The 13,928-nt window shown below is 45.8% G+C and overlaps 1 pseudogene; it reads right to left on the bottom strand.

Annotated features, from left to right (window-relative positions):
* LOC119307841 overlaps positions 1-859 on the bottom strand; it is a 6,101-nt pseudogene extending 5,242 nt beyond the window's left edge.
* Between the last annotated feature and the right edge of the window lie 13,069 nt (positions 860-13,928).

The following is a 13,928-nucleotide window of genomic DNA, read 5'->3' as shown; positions in this document are numbered from 1 at the left end:
GGGAAGACTTTCCAAAATCCACACGGGCTACAATAATTACAAAGGTCCCGAGTCCACCAAGCACCGACTTGTATTACAAACTACTCACTAGCTGCCCCCTCACTGCCTAGCTCTTCAAAGCCTCTAATGTCATCTTTAAACATTCCAGCTTTAAAATGTGAATCCAAACAAGATCAAAGAGACGGCGACAATCTTGACCACCAAGAATCCCACGGAAGCAACCAATCCCCTCCCCCGTACGCATCACCGCAGCACCAAATAAATGAAGAAGAGAAAAATAAAATCTCGCGCAAGGACCAATTCTCGTCGCAGCGTGAGGAGAGCGTTAACGGGAGCACTGGCGATCAGCACGCGCGGAGTACCTGCTGCCGCATGTAGTAGTTGATCCCGAAGGCGAGCTCCCCGAGGGACCACTTGCCGAGCGTCTGCCCGTAGGCGAACCGCACGGTCCGAGCGGCCCCCGCCACCGCCTCGCCCCACCCGTCCAGGGCCCGCTCCGGCCAGCGACGCCCGCGCCTCGCGCGCCGCGCACGCCGCCTCCCCCGCGCCTCCTCCTTCCTCCGCTCCCTCTCTGCCGCGGCATCCGAAACCGCGGAGGCTATCATCTCGTCCTCCATGGCGGCCCTGCCGCCAGCTGCCCCGTCGGCGTCCCCGCAGAGCCGCCCCGACAGCACCAGGTAGACCAGCACCGCCGTGCCCGCCGCCGTCGCCATCCCTGGCGACCCCATCGGAGCACGGGGCGCTCCCGACGCGTGCGAGAGAGGAGAGCTGCAGTCTCTGCAGAAGGGAGGGGGAGTCGCCGGGATTGGAGGCTGGAGGGCGCTGCTTCGGTTCGCGGGGGGAACGGCTAAATTGGAGGGAGGGTGAGCATACAAAGTCGCTTTTGCCCCTGGGGTTTTTGCTTCAGCTCGGGCCGTACGAGAGACAGTTGTTTTACTCCTATATATAATACTTCTCCTCCAAGCACACCAACGACTGCTTTTTTATTCCCTTGCGAGAACACCAACAACTACTACTACTTGTTGATGAAGTCTAGGACACCGGGTCACAGGTTAGACCCCAGGCTTAATCTTGAATCCAGGTCTCGCATCTGAATGTCTTCAAGCAATGGGCGGAGACTCCTTAAACAACACTGGAGAAGCGAACTAAGCATTGGGTTTTTTTTATGGCAGAACCAGTGCATTCGAATTCAAGTCTTAGATTCGCTATGGGTGCTCGCATACTTTTTGGATTTTTATTCCAGGCCATCCGCCGCTATTTTTTCCATGGTATGACATACCTGTGCATTACAAGGTGCATCTAGCGACTTTGACAATCTTAAGATCTACTCCCTCAATATCAAAATATAAGATATTTTGTAATTTAAATTGAATTGAAAAAACGTCTTATATTTTGGTACAGAGATAGTATCAGCTTAATCTTTTGAGGGTTTTATAGGGATAGACGAGTGTATATGTGCGTGCGCTTTCTTCCAGAATAGATTCGATTCTCTTGTGAAAAGCTTCTTAGTGTGCACCAAAGGATGAGGTTTCTTTCCCGTCCTACAAATTAAAAACGTTCTGGCTTGGTACCGCGATATCGTTAAATCATCAAACGGAGCCTGGAAACCATTTCGGTAGCGGTATTGGCCTTCGGTAGTTTTCTATGGGTGTTATGAACATTTTTGTCTGTGTGTTGTTTGCATAAAAAAAGGACTGTGAAACGAAAGAGATAAAAAAGAGCAAGGGTGTGTACCTATGTGTATCCATTCTTCGGTCAAATGGCCATATGAAATCTTAAGAAACTCTTATAACATTAACCAGTCAATTATCCTTCAAAAAAAAAAAGGTGTGTGTAACATATATGCATAGAATAGATAATCCATCTTAATTGGAAATGAAAAATAAAATAGTTGGAACCATTGTGAAGGTAAATTTACCGTGTTTTTTAGTGGAAGCATTTGCACCATGTTTAAACAGAGCAAAGTTCTAGGGACTTTTACCCCGCAAAATTAATCATTCTGGGGACTTCTTTGATTCAAAAGGATATTTGGAGGATGAGTACTTATCCTTTTTTGTACTATATGACTTGCTTTGAGCTTTTTATCATAGTGCAATCCATATAATACCCCCCCCTCTCTCTCTCTCTCTATTAGTTCCTTATCATTGTAACCTTTTTATAAACATTTCTTTGGGGTGATTGAACTAGACCTCAAATCCTAGCCTGACATGCTTGCAAAAGTGTGACCTAAAACTTCAAGCCCGAGCCTTAGCCAAAGCATGTAAAAACATTTCTGAATACCATTTTAATTATTTCAGGGTTTAACTACCATTATTTTTCCAATAAAACATTATATACTAACTTTTTGTGCTTTTGGGCCGGTCTTGGGTCATATTAGAGCCAAAAGCCTATGTTATGCTCAAGTTTAGGCCGAACCACCTATGACATAAGCGGTTCTAAGAAAACCTTTGACCTAAGATAGAGCACTTTGATGCAAATTCCTGTAAAACTCGGTGACGTAGAATTTAAGAGGGCATATCACTGCAATGTTATGATTCTTCTTACAATGTAAATCTTTTTCCAAAACTAAACCACACAAATTTGTTATCCTCCAAATCAAAAAGATTCTAATTTTGTCACCCGCAAAAAAAGGACTCTAATTTTGTGTCTTTTAGGTATTTTTGTTGTGTGCCCAAACTACTGGGCACATGAATTTGGTTCCTCGTAATTGACTAGTAGAATTAGCAACCTGCTCAACCCCCGCTATTGTTGTTGTCTTAGGCAAGTAATGATAAACTTTTAACTAACCTCGTTTAACCTAGCTGTCTGTAGCTTCTGTTTGTAGAGTTACTAATCAATCCTAATCTTAATATAATCTCACAATCATTCCTGTTCTTTTCTTAAGCTACATGATGCTAATTAGATAGACCCCACCATTGAGCTGACCCTGCTAGCTAGGATGCACCTGATTAGTCGCAAAGGATGTATTGCTTTTAAAATGCGCCAACAATAATGCGGTTTCCGGGTGGAATTGATTCTCATTGATTAATTGCATATATTAGATGACTCAACTCAGTGATTAACTAATGAAAGAACAATGTTTTCTTACTAGCTTAAATTCGACAAACAAAAACAGCTAGTATGTCTTAAGGCAGCTTGCACTGTAATTTCCGTTCTGTCCAAAAACATTGTTTGAACTTGGACTAGCTCCGCAAACCAAACAAAGGATACTCTTTTAAACTGGAGTTTCTTGATTTCTTGGTAAGGGCATTCTGGTCATTTTCAATGGCAAGAGAATGCTGGCTGCCGCCTGCAGCTAGCGAGCCACGGATTCGCTTGGGAGAATATGGGGAGGCATATGCATGGAAGCTCTCCAATGGCGTGACCCCACACCGTACTGAAGTAAGAGAGGATAACACAACACAGCTTAATTTAATTAACGAAGTGATTTGAGCAGATCAACCTGCGAATGGATTTTGTGAAAGAAATGGCAGCGTTTAAGCAGAAGCAAGCTCAAGTGTGGCGGCAAGGTATAACCTGATGGAATCGTGTATATTCTTTCGGTATCTCTGTGTTTTTATGCCTGGATATTCCATCCGTGCAGGCTCGGATTTGAATCCATAATGATTTGATTTTTTTTCGTGTTGGGAAGGGTTATTGAAGAAGTATCGACTGATCTCCGGGACAAACGTCTATTTCGATACTGATGCAGTGCGTGCGTGTAGGCGAAAGGCTTGCACGGACACTTTTTAAACACAGTACAACTCTAGGGCTTGAATCATGGTTGGCTGGTTTCACCACAAAAAATCTAATCATTTGAGATAGGCTCAGTTCGCGCTTGTACGGACACCTTGATTTTGTTAAGGTCTAGGGCACATCTAGATGTGCTCTAGTTATTGCACATCTAAGTGAGTGAATCAAACATAAAGAAAAAAAAAATATCCACACGAATCTCAACGTAAGATCAGTGACATAGGACTTAGATGTGCAATACTTATGGCACGTCTAGATGTGCTTTAGCAAAACTGTTTTGTTAAATATAAGTTTTTTTATGCGACGATGTTAGGACAATAATTTTTCGAACATGGTTCCACGCACCCATTAGAACAGTAAAATAAAAGTACTAGAAAAAAAATCTGTTTTTTCTTAAACATACATAGCCGACCGGTGTACTTATTTATGAAGTTTCACGAAGAATTGATATCCATAATAACCTGGGCAAAAATGAAGAAAAATGAAGTTATATTAAAAAAACATTGTTTGGTGCATGGTAAAATCCTAATTGTATTTCTTCACTAAGAGTACCATGGGAGTTAATCTTTACGAAACTTTACATGTGAGTAGAATGATATACCAAGTTTGATATCTCAAAATTTCAGGTTTTTTTATAATTTTTTGTAGTATTTTGAATTTACTATTCATGTAGGTACACGCGAAACCATGTTCACCTTAGTATTTTCAGTCAACCTAAGCATCCGGATATATTGGATTTGTCGGTTCGATTAATTCAACCTGTGGGTAATTCGGGTTTACAAAAATGAGAACTAAATATGCCTTTGGCTACACAGATGGACGAACCTATATAAACCCCAAAAAATCATTCGGTCCTTCCAAGTACCCAAAAGAAAAAACAGATCTTCAGTGCCGGAGAGGGTCGAGACAGGCATCAACGCCATTTCTACTGGGTATGAGCCGCCCAGGGGGGCCGGGTCATACCACTAGCGATAACCCATGAACGGGTGGGTCATGACAAGCCCCCTGACGGCCCAAGACCCAGAGGCGACTTAGGGCCCAGAAGGATGAACCGCCATGAGGATAAACCTGTATTGTAAGGCAGACTTAGTTAGTCACCGAGTCGGACACGTTGTTTATGAGCCTGCCGGGACTCTGTAAGCCGCCGGGCGTTAACCTGTGTATATAAAGGGACGACCCGGCGGCGAGTTAGGGCAGGAAAGAAAGAGATCGAGAACTAGGTCAAGTGTATTTGCTCCCTGGTAATCGAAGCCCAAGCAATAACCACCCTACACTGGATTAGGCTGTTACCTCCACCGCAAGGGGCCGAACCAGTATAAACTCTCTGTGTCCCTTGTCCCGTTGAACCCCTTCAAGCTAACTACGTTGTGATGGCTCCACACCTAATTCCTTATGCTAGGACATCTGATGTGATAATTCCACGACAGTACCCGAATGCCCTAGACCCAATAGGTTTCTCGTCATGTGACGAGATTTGGTATCAGGTGCTTTAGATCTTCGTAATGGTTCAACGGCGCCGACTGCGGCTTCAAGGCTCTGACCCTTAGGGGCACGTGTACGAAGACTTTTTTGTTGTCACCGACAACGTCAAACCGGTTTCGGTAGGGGAACGACGACAACGGCCTGTCGGCTACTCTTTAGTAGTGGTCATTCGGTGGCATCGATATCTCAACGTAGTTTTACAATAGATATGATCCTTCCCGCAAAAGAAATTCTATGAAATTCCGTTGAATCACATGTGCCCTAGTTCTGCAAGGGAAGACATTTAGCAGACATGCACCGTCAGAGAGAGAAAAAGGCAGACATGTAGGCGTGCCTGACATGAGGACACCACTGCTTATATCGGGGATTGCCGGCGGGCGGTGGCAAAGATGTTTGCTTTGCCAGCAAATTATGACGGGGATAATCTCATCTCCTGTCACTTCCTCAGTCCGCTGTCTTAAACTGTAAGCTGGAATTCTGGTCGGCCAAGTGGAATTGCAGGGCTAGTTGAAGATGCTTTCTGAACATCAATAGAAAAATGCTTTTCTGAACTGTCGCAGAAAGAAACAGTCCCAAATCCATGCATAGTCAAGGAAAGGGGTCATGCCATATGCTTCTGGCACTCATACACAAGGGGCACATGCATGAGGTGAAATGCAGTGGGACTAGCGACTAGCGTGCTAATCGTACACCGTCCAAGAAAACAATAGTGTTAAGTACGTACGTTTTGGACCGTCCATGTGCAATATTGTTCACCACGGCTGCATGCTTGCTTGCTAGTCAGTTTTTCATAGTTTATAGAGCATCTACATCCGGACTTGGCAAATCTGGCCTTTTAGGGCGCATCCGCGGACAGTGTTTGTTGGTCCCTCATATATTGTGCCCGGCATCCACATATCTCAAATTTAGACTCTCAAATCCATGCAAATTCATGCACATCGATCATACACGCCGATGTCGCACGTAAATAACAAATGTTGGTACCGAAAATATATAGATCTTGTTACATAAAATTTGTTTAAGTTCACAACTCAAACATTAGCTCTTTGCTTTCCATTGTGGGTCCACATATGATCCACAACATCATTGAGTAGCTGTGCGTGCACCTGATGATCTCGAAGATTCTAATGCATCTGCAGAAAATTCATAAGCTGAGCTACAATTTGAACTTGTTCTCCACGTACTTCAAAATCATTGGTTTGCTCTACACCGTCACTCTCATCCTCGACAATCATATTGCGCAAAGTAACACAACATGTCATGAACTGCCACAAAGTTTCTGATTCCCACATCATTGCAACTCCACGAACAATTCCCTAATGAGCTTGAAGCACTCCGAATGCCCTCTCCACATCCTTCCTAGCTGCTTTCTGCATTGTTGTAAAGTGGCTTTGTTTGTTGCCCTTTGGTTCGGATATGGTCTTCACAAACGCAACCCATTGAGGATAGATGCCATCTGCAAGATAGTATCCCATGTTGTACTCATGACCGTTGACAGTGTAGTTGCACGACGGCGATTCCTCATTGCAAAGCCTCCTGAACACCGGAGATCATTGAAGCACGTTGATGTCGTTGTGAGATCCGGCATTCCAAAGAAAGCATACCAAATTCATAAGTCATGTGATGCCACCGCTTCAAGTATGATGGTGGCCTCTATGGTGTGACCTTGATACATTCCCCGCAAACCTTTGGGGCAGTTCTTTCATTGCCAATGCATGCAATCAATTGATCCGAGCATTTCTAGAAACTCTTTGGCCTCTCCAATAGCCAACAACCTTTCTGTGTCCTGCGCATTTGGTTCTCTCAGATACTCTGCTCCAAAGACCTGCACCACAGCGCAGGCAAACTAGGATGTAGTCTTCAGACATGTGTTTTCCCCCATCCCGATCATTTCACAAATGGCATCTGTGGCAGTACCAAGTGCAAGCATCCTCAGAGCAGATGTGCACTTCTGCTTAGCAGAGAAATAAAGTTGACCGTAGCAATCCCTCTTGATCTTGAAGTAGTCATCATGTGCCTCCACTCCCTCCACAACACGCAAGAAAAATGGTTTCCGCATGCGGAAACAACAACAAAACCATGGATCATCCGGAAAAGTTGGGTTCGGAGCAAGTAGTCCTTCTGCAATAGTTGTGCTCTGGACACCCTATCCTGATTGATCACTCTTCTCCCTTTGATTGAGCCCTTGAAGTTGAGAATATGCTCCACCTGCTGGTCCATTTCCTCTTGCATGCTCATTAGCATGATCATGTCCACTTCTTCGTCTGAATCCGTGGAATCGAAGAACTCTTCTTGAATCATTTGATCAAGCTCCGTTGGTCCATACTCCTGTCGAACAAAGCATCAGAATTCATCGTTTTCCCTAAAAAAACACAAAAAATCCGGTCAGACAATATATCGAACACATAGAGCTCAAGGCAGAGTCAGAGAGTTGCAAGAGGTACTACTGTGGGGTCCAGGCCGACAAAGACGTCCCCAACAACGAGAATGGGAGAGAAGACTGCTCGGCAGGAGGTGCCGACACAGAGGCTAGGAACGGCTGCGGGGTGCACACGACGGCGGGGCGGCGAGACAGATGTCGAGGAGGGGTAAGAAGAGAGGAGAGAGCAAATGGATCTGGTATGTCGATTTGGTGTATTTGGTGCAATTTGCGGTGGGGTCGGGCTGTCAGGTCCGACGTGGCGGACGCGCCCAGACACCCCCATATCCGCCCCATATTTAGGCTGCATTTGAGGGATGTCGGTCAGCCCGAGCGTTTGAGGCCCGTTTGAGGCGCCCGTATGGATCGAAATTTTGTGACCGGGCGACCCGCCCGGGCGTATGAGGCGGGTTTGGGGCGCCCTGCTATAGATGGTCTTAAGTGGTTTATTTGTTTATGTATTTACATGCTTTAGAGCATCTACAACTACAACCATAGTTAACTAATATGAGTCCCTATAAGCCCGCGGACGTGTCCGGGCACGTCTGCTGGCAGTGACCGGATAGTGCCCATTTTTAGCTGTCCACAACCGTACTCTCCATATGCCCGCACCAAATCCATACAATGCATGCAACAACATAAACAAATCAACATGCAACGATAATTTAGGGCATAATTCCTCGGGCGGACTGAATCTAAACCAAAAGACATTGTTCACCGAATTATACTACAAACAAAATAAACATAAAAGATGCGGAGATGGCAAGATCACCACTTGGAGCCCTTGCCCTTGCGGTCACCTCCGCAGCGGTCCATCTCCTTTGAGTACGCATCCGCGGCGGGAGGATCGACATCATCGCCATCCGAGCTGGTGGTGCTACTCTCCGACGCAGAGGAGATGTAGCCCGACAGCCGGTAGATGGCATAGCTCTGCTCCCGGACATGGCGTGCCACCATTTCCTTGTCGCTCTCCTTTTTCCCTCGTGAGGCGCTGCAAAGCCTCGAGCCGGAGGTGGAGTGCCTTCGCGTTATTCCGCCAGAGGTGCCTCGCGTCGGTCTTTACCATGGTGAGCAAGCACCACATCACCTCGCGAAGGAGCGCCTCCATGGATCCATGGGCACAGAGCGTGCGCACTACCTGGACGGGTCACGTTCCGCCACGGCCGCCAGCCACTGCCACTCATGTCGGACGGCCTTCGCCTCCAACTCCGGCTTATGCATGCACACCGGAGCCGCGTACACGAGTACCCAGTGATACTCTACAACGTATCTATAATTTTTGATTGATCCATGCTGTTATATTATAATTTTTGGATGTTTTACAATCATTTTATAGCAACTTTATATCATTTTTTGGGGCTAACCTATTGACATAGTGCCTAGTGCCAGTTGTTTTTTACTTCGCAGGAAATCAATACCAAATGGAGCCCAAACGCAACGATACTTTTTGATGATTTTTTCTAGACCAGAAGACACATGATGGGCCAAAAAGTACCTGAGGGGGGCTCCGAGGGGAGCACAACCCACCAGGGCACGCCTGGGGGCCCAGGTGCGCCCAGGTGGGTTGTGCCCACCTCGGCCGCCTCCCACACCGCCTCTTTGCTCTATAAATACCCCAATATTCCAGAAACCATAGGAGAGTCAACGAAAATCAATTCCAGCTGCCGCAAGTTCCAGAATCCACAGGTCCAATCTAGACACCATCACGGAGGGGTTCATCATACTCATTGGTGCCTCTCCAATGATGCGTGAGTAGTTCATTGTAGACCTACAGGTTCGTAGTTAGTAGCTAGATGGCTTCCTCTCTTTCTTTTGATTCTCAATACAATGGTCTCTTGGAGATCTATTTGATGTAACTCTTTTTGTGGTGTGTTTGTTGGGATCCGATGAACTTTGAGTTTATGATCAGATCTATGTTTTTATCCATGAAAGTTATTTGAGTCTTTTGATCTCTTATATGCATGATTACTTATAGCCTCGTATTTCTTCTTCGAATCGTTAGTTTAGTTAGGCCGACTAGATCGATTTTTCTTGCCATGGGAAGAGGTGCTTTGTGATGGGTTTGATCTTATGGTGCTTGATCCCAGTGAAAGAAGAGGAACCGACACGTATGTATCGTTGCATTAAGGATAACAAGATGGGGTCTAATTCCTACATGAATAGATCTTGTCTACATCATATCATCGTTCTTATTGCATTACTCTATTTTCCCATTAACTTAATACACTAGATGCATGCTGGATAGCGGTCGATGTGTGGAGTAATAGTAATAGATGCAGGCAGGAGTCAGTCTACTAATCTTGGACATGATGCCTATATAATGTTCATTGGCTGGATATCATCATAATTATTTGAAGTTCTATCAATTGCCCAACAGTAATTTGTTTACCCACCGTATGCTATTTTTCTTGAGAGAAGCCACTAGTGAAATCTACGGCCCCCAGGTCTCTTCTTTATCATATTTGCCTTCGAGATCTATTTTTATTCGCTTTTATTTTCAGATCTATTAATCCAAAAACCCAAAAATACCTCGCTGAATTTTATTTTCTTTTATTTGCATCTATCAATCTACCACAATTTTATCCCGTCAACTTGACATTTTCTAGCACCGTTACCCGAAAGGGATTGACAACCCCTTTAACACGTCGGGTTGCAAGTATTTGTTCTTTGTATATAGGTACCATTTCCGTAGTGTTGCGTGGTTCTCCTACTAGTTCGATAACCTTGATCTCATCACTGAGGGAAATACCTATCGTTGTTGTGCTGCATCATCCTTTCCTCTTTGGGGAAATACCGACGTAGTTCAAGCCAACATCACTGATGAACTCTCCAATGATCTGCCTGACATTTGGGAAAAGTACATGTTGATTAGGCATATGCACTATGGTGGTGATTGCCCAATCTTCATGGCGTGGCGTGGCTGGCTCAATGATGACCCGCACCCTGGCTTGCCTTCCTTCCACCCGAGTAGCTTGATGATGTGGTGGCAGGAACGCCATTGGGTCAAAGGGGAAGTTTGCCATGGCTGATACATCTCCATCGTATCTACTTTTCCTAACGCTTTTGATCTTGTTTTGGATTCTAATTTGCATGATTTGAATGAAACTAACCCGGACTGATGTTGCTTTCAGCAGAACTACCATGGTGTTGTTTTTGTGTAGAAATAAAAAGTTCTCGGATTTGGATGAACCTTTTTGGAGAATTATTTCGGAATATATAATAAATTATTGAGCCAAGACCCACTCGAGGGGGGACAGGTGCCCGTAAGACACCCGGGCGCACCTCCCCCCTCTAGCGCGCCCTGGTGGGTTGTGGGGCCCTCGGGGCTCCGCTGACCTTAACTCCAGCACTATAAAATCCTATTTTTGTAGAAAAATTAGGAGAGGAGGTTTCATCGCGTTTGACGATACGGAACTGCCGCCACCTCCTGTTCTTCATCGGGAGGCTGATCTGGAGCCCGTTCGGGGCTCCGAAGAGGGGAATCTTCAGTCTTCATCACCACCAACCCTCCTTCATCACCAATTCCATGATGCTACTCACCGGGAGTGAGTAATTCCTTCGTAGGATCGGTGGTCGGTGAGGAGTTGGATGAGATTCATCATGTAATCGAGTTAGTTTTTTTAGGCTTGATCCCTAGTATCCACTATGTTCTGAGATTGATGTTGCTATGACTTTGCTATGCTTAATGCTTGTCACTAGGGCCCGAGTGCCATGATTTCAAATCTGAACCGTTTATGTTTTCACCATTATATCTATGTTCTAGATCCGATCTTGCAAGTCATATGCACCTACTATGTGGTATGGTCCGTAAACCCAAGGGTGACAGTAATTGGGATACTTTCCGGTGATGACCGTAGTTTGAGGAGTTCATGTATTCACTATGTGTTAATGCTTTGTTCTGGTTCTCTATTAAAAGGAGGCCTTAATATCCCTTAGTTTCCTTATGGACCCCACTGCCACGGCAGGGTAGGACAGTAGATGTCATGCATGTTCTTTTCCATAAGCGTGTATGACTATTTACGGAATACATGCCTACGTTATATTTATGAACTAGAGCTAGTTCTGTGTCGCCCTAGGTTATGACTGTTATATGATGAATATCATCCAATGAATTCACCGATCCAATGCCTATGAGTTTTCCACATATTGTTCTTGCTAAGTTACTATTGTTATTGCTACCGTTACAACTGCTATAAAGCTGTTACTGTTGTTACCGTTACCGCTGCTACAGTTACCACTACTATCAAACTATCATACTACTAAGCTACTGATCACTTTGCTGCAGATATTTAATCTCCAAGTATGGTTGAATTGACAACTCAACTGTTAATACTTACAAATATTCTTCGGCTCCCCTTTTGTTGAATCTATAAATTTGGGTTGAATACTCTACCCTCGAAAACTATTGTGATCCCCTATACTTGTGGGTTATCAATGGCCTGTGCAACAAGCTCTCCTATCACCTCTATGGATTGGAGTAATATGCTTACTGTTAATGGAGGTGGAGGAGGAAGGGTGGTCAAGCTAGAGGCCTGGACTGTGGTTCTATCAGGATTGTTAGGTAGGGGAGTAACTCTGGGATCTTGATTGCTGGAGTCCATGATAGCATTCCTCGAAGAAGGCACCACAATCGCACCATTAATGGGGCTTTGAGTAGCAGTAGCAGGTATTAAGGTAGACATGTGATTTGACGTAGTGAGAGAGCGGAAGGCCGATCGACAGTCACTGGCAACGTGACCCCACTCTTTACAATTACGGCACTGAATTTTGTTTTTGCAGGCCGGCCTCCCATGGCCCACCAAGAGACACCGAACACAGAAGGCTTTAGGCTGGGCTATATTGTGCCTTGAGAGTGGTTGTATTGCCCATTTTAACATTCAATCCATTTTTAATTGGCAAAATTCTCGCTTCATTATTGCTAGCAACAGGGGGTTGAAGTCTTTCGAAGATAGTGGTAACTGCTACCATTGATTGAGCTCTGCTATTTATCTGATTTTGTTGATTATTTCTCGCATAATCAAAATACCTTGGGGCTCGAACAACATCTACATATGAATTTGAATTCCTTGAACGAGAAACAACTGTCCAACCATCATCTTGCTCAGGATCTGGAAAAGATCAATTTTTTGGTCCATTTGGACCCCAGAGGAGGAAGCATAGATTGAATTCAGGCAGCGAGATGTTTCCTCCATTGTAGATAGCAAAACCAACATTGATGGATGTTGGGGAACATAGCATGCAATTTCAAAAAAAATTCTACGATCACGCAAGATCTATCTAGGGGATGCATAGCAATGAGAGGGGGAGAGTGTGTCCACGTACCCTCATAGACCAAAAATGGAAGCGTTATGTTAACGCGATTGACGTAGTAGAATGTCTTCACTATCCAACCGGTCTAGTACCGAACATACGACACCTCCAAGTTCAGCACACGTTCAGCTCGATGATGTCCTTCGAACTCTTGATCCAGCAGAGGGTCAAGGGAGAGTTTCGTCAGCACGACGGCGTGATGACGGTGTTGATGATGTGATCCGCACAGGGCTTCGCCTAAGCACTATGATGATACTATCGCAGCAGTAAACGATGGAGGGGGGCACCGCGCCCCCATCCCTAGTCCAATTCGGTTTGGGCTTGGGGGGCACACGCCACCACCTGGCCGCCGGTGTCGGCGTTCTGGAAACGGGGGTCCCCAGACTTGCCTGCCTGCGGCCTGCGGCGTGGCTCAAAGGGGGCCCAGCGCGGCCCATCTTCATCAACACAAGCTCAAGACCCTCGCGAGGGGCCAAGCCTCGCGGGGCGGACGACAAGGAGCTTCCTCAGGCACGGCCTCATCAGGCTGGCTCACGAGGAGGCGGAGAGTTCAAGGCGGGGGTACCTCGCGAGGTGCCCATGACGCAAGCCATGACGACCAAGGGCGCCAGTCGGGCGCTAGCCCGCGCAGTGTCCTCCTGTCCTCTTTGGTGCAAAGGGGGCAAGCGCAGGCGAGAGCATCAAGCAAAGGCATCCATTTCGGTGCAACAAGACCAAGACCAGCCCAACGACAGGGAGGAAGTCATTGTGGAGCCCAAGCAGGCGTCACCACCAGAGCCTTTGACAGGCGAGGACCAACTTTAGTCAGGATAAGTGTACCCGCTGTTCCCCTTCAAAATGGCCAATTGTTCGCGCCCTTCAACTCAATATTTGGGAAGAGGCCCAGGGCCTTTGCCTATAAATAGGACTAGCCACCCCCGGGGTAGAGGCATCTGGAAGGCATCCAGAATCGAGCATTAGCATCTGGATCCTCACCAAGAAACCA

This window comes from Triticum dicoccoides, chromosome 5B (genome assembly GCF_002162155.2).
Source record: "Triticum dicoccoides isolate Atlit2015 ecotype Zavitan chromosome 5B, WEW_v2.0, whole genome shotgun sequence".
Classification (NCBI taxonomy): domain Eukaryota; kingdom Viridiplantae; phylum Streptophyta; class Magnoliopsida; order Poales; family Poaceae; genus Triticum; species Triticum dicoccoides.
This window is presented reverse-complemented; position numbering and strand designations above follow the sequence as displayed.